The sequence below is a fragment of the Caretta caretta genome, chromosome 24, assembly GCF_965140235.1.
Source record: "Caretta caretta isolate rCarCar2 chromosome 24, rCarCar1.hap1, whole genome shotgun sequence".
Classification (NCBI taxonomy): Eukaryota; Metazoa; Chordata; order Testudines; family Cheloniidae; genus Caretta; species Caretta caretta.
In genome coordinates, this window is record NC_134229.1 from 16,866,267 (window position 1) to 16,875,639 (window position 9,373).

Consider the following 9,373-nt stretch of genomic DNA (forward strand, 5'->3'; position numbering starts at 1 on the left):
GCGAGTGGTGGCAGGAGGGGTCTGTGTGTCAGTGAGGGGTGCTTGGGGTGGGGTTGCTGGGGGGGTCTGTGTCTCAGTGAGGGGTGATTGGGGTGGCTGGTGGCTGGGGGGTCTGTGTCTCAGTGAGGGGTGATTGGGGTGGGGGTGGCTGGGGGCTCTGTGTCTCAGTGAGGGGTGATTGGGGTGGGGTGGCTGGGGGATCTGTGTCTCAGTGAGGGGTGATTGGGCTGTGGATTGCTGGGGTATCTGTTTCTCAGTGAGGGGTCATTGGGGTGGTTGGTGTCATGGAGTATGGGGGAGTCAGGGCCCTGCACCCTCCACCCGCCACTTCCTGCGATTCACCATGACTCTCAGCCAGCCAGTAAAACAGAAGGTTTATTAGACAACAGGAACACAGTTTAAAACAGAGCTTGTAGGTACAGAGAACAGGATCCCTCAGTCAGGTCCATCTTGCGCGGTGGGGAGCCCAGACCCTGGTTCTGGGCCTCCCTCTGTTTTCCCGGCCAGCTCTAAACTGAAACCCCCTCCAGCCCCTCCTCTGGCCTTTGTCTCTTTCCTGGGCAAGGAGGCCACCTGACTCTTTGTTCTCCAACACCTTCAGTTGGCACCTTGCAGGGGAGGGGCCCAGGCCACGGCCATTCTCTATGCAGACACCATCACACTGGCCCTCTAGGGCTCTGCAGCAATCACACCCCCTTATCCCACCACCTAGATACTTAAGAACTGCCTAGGGGAAACTGAGGCCCCCCACAGTATTCAGAGAAAACATTAAGAACATTCCCACTTCATCACATCTCTCTCCCCTTTGAGACCGAACTGAGCGGGGTCACTTTAGCCGGTGACCTGGGGAAGTTAGAACCCACCAACGTTCCCATGGATGCCCCAACATTTCTCCCATTGTTTGGTGGGAGTTACACCAGGCCTGTCAGGGTTCCTTCCCCACTCTGAACTCTAGGGTACAGATGTGGGGACCTGCATGAAAGACCCCCTAAGCTTATTCTTACCAGCTTTGGTTCAAAACGTCCCCAAGGTACAAACTTTGCCTTGTCCTCGAACCCTATGCTGCCACCACCAAGCGTTTTAAACAAAGAACAGGGAAAGAGACCACTTGGAGACATCTTCCCCCAAAATATCCCCCCAAGCCCTAAGCCCCCTTTTCTGGGGAAGGCTTGATAAGAATCCTCACCAATTTGTACAGGTGAACACAGACCCAAACCCTTGGATCTTAAAAACAATGAAAAATCAATCAGGTTCTTTAAAGAAGAATTTTAATTAAAGAAAAGGTAAAAGAATCACCTCTGTAAAATCAGGATGGAAAATACTTTACAGGGTATTCAGATTCAAAACACAGAGGATCCCCCTCTGGGCAAAACCTTAAAGTTACAGAAAACAGGAATAAACCTCCCTCTTAACACAAGAAAAAGTCACATAAAACAAAAGATAAACTAATCCGCTTTGCCTGGTGTCACGGAGTCCCTGGGCGATGCTCTGGAACTGCTCCCCATGAAGCCAGTCAGGACTCTGGGGCAGTCGCCTTCCTGTGAGCAGCCTGTCTTCAGGACACACAGCTCACACAGCTTCCACCTTCCTGGGTCTGACCTCGGATCATTCAGCATCCTCTGCCCCTCCGTGCGCTTCCCACAGCGAGTCCGCTCAGGCGGGGCTCCTGGGGAAGCCAGAGGGTCCTGCACCCCAACTTCGCAGTCAGACGTGACTCTCAGCCAGCCAGTAAAACAGAAGGTTTATTAGACGACAGGAACATGGTCTAAAACAGAGCTTGCAGGTGCAGAGAACGGGACCCCTCAGCTGGGTCCATTTTGGGGGGCAGTGAGCCAGACAACCACGTCTGCACTTCACTCCATGTCCCAGCCAGCCCCAAACTGAAACTCCCTCCAGCCCCTCCTCCTCTGGGCTTTGTTCCTTTCCCCGGCCAGGTGGTCACCTGATTCCTTTGTTCTCCAACCCTTCAGCTCTCACCTTGCAGGGGGGGAAGGGCCCAGGCCATCAGTTGCCAGGAAACAGGGTGTCGCCCATTCTCTGTGTCCAGACTCCTGCACACACATGCCCTCTAGGGCTCTGCAATGATCATACACCCTTACTCCACCCCCTAGATACTTAAGAACTGCCTAGGGGAAACTGAGGCACCCCCACACTATTCAGAGGAAACATTAAGAACAGTCCCACTTCGTCACACCTGGCTTACCTATAGTGGTTGCAATATTGGAGACTTGGATTAGGATGGGTTGGAGAAGATGGATTTCTGTCTGGCCTCTCTCAGTTCCAAGAGAGAACAACCACGTAAACAAAGAGCACAAACAAAAGCCTTCCTTCTCCCCCCCCCCCCCCCCCGCAACAAGATTTGAAAGTATCTTGTCCCATTAATGGTCCTTTGGGTCAGGTGCCAGCCAGGTTAGTTGAGCTTCTTAACCCTTTATAGGTAACAGGGTGTTGCATCTGGGGGCCAGGAGGGATTTTATAGCACTGTATACAGAAAGGTGGTTACTCTTCCCTTTATAGTTATGACAAGGCCCTTCCAGTTTCATGCCCTCCCGTAGGTCGGGTGTGCTTGATGGCACTCGCAGGCCACATGTGGGAAGGTTTATGTGGCCTGTGCCCTTTTGCCACCCCAAAACTCCTGGGGTTCAAACTGAGATCGGGTCTTCTCCCAGCACTCCAGTCTGGAGGGCTGTGATTCGAACTGTGCGTGACCTATCAGGTATAATTCGCAGCAGTTGTGTGCGTGTCCTACCAGGTGTAATTCCTAACACTTGGTTAAAAGCCCCCACCTTGACCTTGGCCACCCTCTGCCCAGGTGTGTCTGTCACCAGCAGCTTGGCATCAGCCCCTTTCATTTGATGCAGCCACGTTGGGGCAGAGGGGTCAGGATACACAGCAAAGCACCGCCCAAAGAGATACGGCCACAGCTTTTTAGGGGCCTGCCCCATGGCCAGGCATTTCTTCTCTGTGGCCGCATAGTTCTGCTCCCGGGGCAGCAGCTTCTTGCTCGGGTACCCGATGGGGTGTCTCTCCCCCTCAGCATCGGCCTGCATCAGCACCGCATCCAGCCCTGCGTCAGAGGTGTCGGTGAACACTGTAAAGGCTTGGCAAAATCTGGGTTTACCAGATTCTGGATTAGAGCCTCCTTCAGCGCACAGAGAGTCCTCTGGCACTGCTCAGTCCAGACCATCTCATCTGGCTTCCCCTTCTTACACAGCTCAGTGATGGGGGCAGCTAGGGAGCTAAAGTGGGGTACAAACCTCCAGTAGTACCCCGCCATCCCGATTAAGGCCTGGACCTGTTTCTTGGTCTGGGGAATGGGCCAATCTCTGATTGTCTCCACCTTGGCCGGCTCTGCGCTTGGGCAGCTGCTCCCCACCTTGTGGCCCAGGTACAACACCTCTGCCATCCCCACCTTACACTTTCCAGCTTTCACCGGCAGTCCTGCCTCCTTGAGGCAGCCCAGCACCCTCTTCACCTGGGACACGTGTTCCTCCCAGGTCTGGCTAAAGACATAGATGTCACCAATGTACGCCAAGGCCAAGTTCTCCATCCCCCTCAGTAACGGAACCACCCGGCGCTGGGAGGTGGCCAACCCTTGAGGTCGAAAGGCTGGACCAGGAACTCAAAGAGCCCCAAAGCGGTGAAGGCAGATTTCAACCTGGCATCTGGGTCCAAAGGCACCTGCCAGTCACCTTTGGTGAGATCCATAGTAGTGAGTAACGAGCCCTCCACAGCTTGTCTAGTATCTCACCAGGCCTAGGCATGGAGTAGGCATTGGACATGCTGATGGCATTAAGCTTCCGATAGTCCACCCAGAATCGGATTGACCCGTCTTTCTTGGGGACCAGCCCCACGGCTGAGGCTCATGGGCTGTTGAACAGCTGGATCACCTCTAAAGCCAGCATGTCCTTGACCTCTCTCTCCAGGTTCTGGGCTGTTTTCCCAGTGACTCTGAACAGGGGACACCTGATGGGAGGATTGGCTCCCATCTCAGGGAAGAGATCCACCAGGGGTTTTTCCCCCTTCTCCTCCCAGTCATCCCTACTCCAGGTCCAGGGGTCCCCTCACTCTCCTCCCATACAGCAGCTCAAAAGGGAAGAACCCTGTGGATTCCTGGGGCACTTCCCTGTTCCACAGGTGGGGCAGGTTCTTGTCCCAGTCCTGCGGATGCTGATTCATAAAAGTCCTCAGCATCATCCTCAGTGTCCCATAAAATCTCTCCACCAGCCCGTTGGACTAAGGGTGATATGCAGAGGCCCCGGTGGACCAGACCCCACATTTCTCCCACAAGCCCTAGAGGACTCAGTTTCCCTGGGTGTTACTGCTTTAACAAGGAGGGGGAGGATCGCCAGCCTTACTTCTCCGCTGTTCCCAGCTCCACCCACAGCCCGGTCTGTGTTCCTGATATGATATGAGTCTGCTCAGACTCAGCTCACCACTCCACCTCAGTGCTGTCTGTGCCTCTCAACAGCTCTCCCCTCGTAACTCCCCAATACATCCTCACAGGGCCTGCCCCATACGCCCCCTCACAGGCCCCCAGTGTCCCCCCTCAGGACCTGCCCCATACGCCTCCTCACAGCCCTCCAGTGTCCCCCCTCAGGACCTGCCCCATACGCCTCCTCACAGCGTCCCCTCCCCCCAGTGTGTACCCACAGAACCTGCCCCATACACCTCCTCGCAGCCCCCCACAGTGTGTCCCCTCATGTCCTGCCCCACAAGCCTCCTCACAGCCCCCCAGTGTGTCCCCACAGCACCTGCCCCATACACCTCCTCACAGCCCCCCCCGCAAGCGTGTCCCCTCAGGACCTCCCCCAAACACTTCCTCACAGCCCCCCCCAAAGCGTGTCCCCTCAGAACCTGCCCCATACACCTCCTCAAAGCCCCCCCCAAAGCGTGTCCCCTCAGGACCTCCCCCAAACACTTCCTCAAAGCCCCCCCCAAAGCGTGTCCCCTCAGAACCTGCCCCATACACCTCCTCAGAGCCCCCCCCAGCGTGTCCCCTCAGGACTTGCACCATACACCTCCTCACAGCCCCCCCCAAAGCGTGTCCCCTCAGGACCTGCCCCATACACCTCCTCACAGCCGCTCCCATTCCCTCATTCTCCTCGTCCCGTCCCCCAGTCTCCCCGCAGACCCTCGAGATCCCTTCCTCGCTCCTCGTGTCCCGCCCCGGGACTCCCCGTGCCGCGGATACACCAATCCCGGGCGGGCGGGCGGGCGAGGACCCCGCCGCGAGGCAGCGACCGTGGGTCTCGCGCGCCCCGTTTCTGCCCCGCCCCCTCCGCTCAGCCCGGCACGCGGCGGGAGGCAGCGCCGGGGGGGGGGGGGCGGGAAGGGGCGGAGCTTTGGAAAAGGCGGGAAGAACCGGGGGCGTTTGCGAGTCTGCGGGGTGGGGAGGAGACAGCGCGAGACGTGGAGAGGAAGCAACGGCGGGGGGGGGGGGAGGACGATGGAACGGCCTCCTGCTCCTCCCCGGACCGTTCAGTGGGCGGGGCAAAGGAACAGCCCCGCCCCCTTTCAGGCAGCCTATTGGGAGGCTTAGCATGGGCGACGCATTAGAACAGACTCCTTCTGCCCCCTCCAGACGTTTCAACCCTCTCCTGTACCCCGGGGGCGCCAGGGAACAGCTCGCTTCTTCCAGCCTGGAGGGAGACGTCTCAGGGGGAGGGGCAATGGAACAGCTGCCTCCCCACTGCTCCCCTCCCAGCCTTGGGGTGGGGGTTAAAGGACCAGCTTCCTGCCTTTAGTCCTCTCGCCACACAGCGTGGACAGAATTGGTGGGTGTCACCCCCATTGCCCTGCTCTCAGGGGGAGGGGTCACAATACCCTCTGAACCTGGGGGCTGAGGGGGTTTGAGCCCCCTTCCCGCAGCAAGGAGTGATGGGATTGGAAGGTCTTTGGTCACCAGAGAAACCCACCTCCATGACTGGACTCGGCACCAGGCCTCCATCGTCCAGGCTTCATGTTTGGCCTCTGGTAGCCTGGGGTCCACGGGGGGGCCTAAGTGTTTTGTCTCTGGCTTCAACAGCGGGACTCAACACTTGGCCTCCTTTCCCTGCCTTCGGCATCTGGACTTGATACCTGGTGTCGGTGTCTGATTTCTGTCTCAGCTTCAAACATCTGGCCGCAGCCTCTGGTCTGAACATCTGGCTGAAACATCTGCTCTCTAAGCCACCCGACTGCAGCCTGCATTTGACCTCAGCATATGCCATCGACATCTGGCACAGGTAGATCAGGTTTTTTAGGGACATTTCTTTCTTCTGCCTCTTTTTAACGAGTTCCCGGGAATACTCTGGTCTGATATTGATAATTGGCTGAGGTGGCAGCACTTTTGCAATCTCCTGCACCCTCTAATCTAACAAGAGTGAGGCATTTACATTTTCAGATTAGTGCACCCATCACCCCATTATTTACATTACAGCACTGAATAATCCTGTACCAACAAATATTTTCCACCCGCACCTGGTAGCGAGCAAAGCCTACTGCATGTCTAGAAAGTTTTTGGCCTCAGCACATGGGAGGAAAACGTGGTTGTTTGTTGTTGTCTTCCCTAAACTTTATATCAGAGTTTAGGGCATGGGTTCCCACACTTTTGACTGGGACGACCCCATTGTAATGAATTATTTCTTTTCGGGGCCCCAGATAGCATGGAGGACACCATTTTGGAGAGCGAAATGGCATCCTCAGCACAGTGTGACCTCACGTGTATGGCGCATGCGACATCACGCCTCGTAGAGGATGCCAGTTTTCTCTACCAAATGGCATCTTCCATGCTGAATGACCTCATATGTGTGGTATGTGCAAAGTCATGCTGTGTGGAGGATGGCACATTGTAGAGCAATATGGCATTCTCAGTGCCTCATGATTTCGCATGTGTCATACATGTGAGGTCACGCTGTGCGGAGCAAAATGGGTTGCTGGAACTCCATCTGCTGATGGCTGGGGTCGAGACACACAGTTAGGGAACTGCTGTGGGGAAGATTGAAGGTACTTTTCAGGCCAGGGACTAATGGGCTGCTTTGTTCGATTGATTGATATGGGTGAGTTAATTCATTCTCTTTATGTGATTGTCCTGCTTGGCAGCCATCATTATGTGATTGAAAGTTGGGGCACCAGGAGCTTTTCCTTTGAGCATTTGTTTTATGGTTATTTAACTATATTTTCAGAAGTGACTTGTGATTTTGGGAGCCCAACTCAAAACACCTTGTGCAGAGCACCCAACCTGTGAAAATCAGCTCTCTTTGAAGGCTTGGGCTCCCCAGAATGGCTAGTTCCTTTTGGAAAATGTTGGCCTGATTATTAAGTTCTATAAGGGCACTTTAAAATGCCTTGCCTATGTGAAGATACCTTGTAAGTATAAAAATCACAATTCCATGGAGTGTCACCGACAATCAGCCCTTTAGGGTACAATCTTCATTGCTGTCCAGAAAATCTAAATGAAATGGTTTGAATTGTAACTTGGATATTTTCTGACATGGATATGCCTTAAAATGGCTGGGAATTTAGGGCCCAATATGTCACATAACCTCTAATGCTGCGTTACATGAGCCAAAAACCATGTTGGCAAACCTGATCTAAGCCCTGCAGGTGATTATTGCATCCTAATGGGTGATGTACTCATTGCCATTTCTGTATGCATGCAGAACCACGAAGAAGCCTGCTGCTACCCAGTTTGTTCGAGCCATTCTTGCCCCATTGTGCCCTACGCTTACACAGAGCAGGTCTGTGCTCCTGTCTGGTGGCTGGAGTTTGAGCTAAGAGACCCTGAGCTAAAGAATCCTAAAATAGGGGTTCATAAACTGCTATATGTGGACTAACCACGAGGGGGAGCCGAGAGCCACAATGTCTACTAATGGTGGTAACAGTACCCCCATCACCAAGAGCTAAAAGACAGGTTTCAGAGTAACAGCCGTGTTAGTCTGTATTCGCAAAAAGAAAAGGAGTACTTGTGGCACCTTAGAGACTAACCAATTTATTTGAGCATGAGCTTTCGTGAGCTACAGCTCACTTCATCAGATGCATACCGTGGTGGTTCACGGTATGCATCTGATGAAGTGAGCTGTAGCTCACGAAAGCTCATGCTCAAATAAATTGGTTAGTCTCTAAGGTGCCACAAGTACTCCTTTTCTTTTCAAGAGCTAAAAGCTGCCCTCGCGGCGAAAGCTCATCCCAACTTTCAGAGTTCCATTGCGGCTCAGATCCTCATATGGACCATCTCTTCTGACAAATCTCACCTGGGAAGGAGCCACTGGGGGGGACTGAACCCTGGCTAGCTACATCTGAAATCATGCCAGAGCTGACAGGGTTATATTTGTTTGCGCAAAGTCAGTTGCTGACTAATACACCTGTACGATGTCCTGCTGCTGGACGGCACACAGCCACCCAGGGGAGGTATGGGTTACACCTTCATTTTTTTTAAGATTTGATAGTGGACTCTAGCCTTTGTAGGCACATTTTTCGCATGGCTTCTTGATGATTTGGGAATCTGCCCATGCAGTTCATGAATTCTGTGTGAGCTTATGAACTGTCCATCTGTATCTTTATTAGATTGCAAACTCCATTTTGAATGTGTGTGTGTGTGTGGGGGTCTTCTCTGTGATCTTGTCTCCATGGTAGACTGAAAGTCCAAGGTGTAATGATACAGCACTGACAGTAGAGGGTCATTAAATTGGGATGGTCCCCTATTGAAATAAAGACTGGCTCCCAACTTGGGGGATCAGTTTGTCAGGGGAGTGGTCCACTGGCAATGAAATTGCCTGAGGAAACAGATCCAAGAGTCACCTGACGGGGATGGGAAGATTAGGAAGGCAGGAGTTGATCTATTTGGGGTCTTTGGCTGTTGTCACCAGTTCAAACCGAGGGGAAGTGATGCAGGAGCCTGATGAGGCAGGGGAACCCTGCCTACCTGAAGTCGGATGGTTCTGAAAGCATTCCCAAGGGAAGGGTGAGCCAGAGTGAGGGGCAATGTGTTTAGGATGTTTGTGGGTTTAGATATGAGCTGCTCTCTCTGTGTATTTCTTGTGCTTAAGTAAAGTGCAATAGTATTTGAGAATCCTATGCAAAGTGTCTCTCTCCATGTTACGTGTTTCACCTCATCATGGGCCCCCTGGGAGAGTTAAACTGGAAGGCTCCTATCTTCAGTGGGATTCTGGAGGAGGGTGAGTTTAAGCTACAGGAGAGTCAGAGGAATCAGCACTGATTCTAGCAACTGGGTGGTTGGACCCCCTGGCTGCAACTCTCAGGAGGGGGTGCTAGATAGATCAGCACCCTGGGAGTGTGCATAAGGACCCCAAGACAGAGCCAGTGTCTGGGCTCATGTCTATTCAGACTCTGGAGGCTTGAAAGACATGGAAACCAGTGTCTGGGTCCCCTC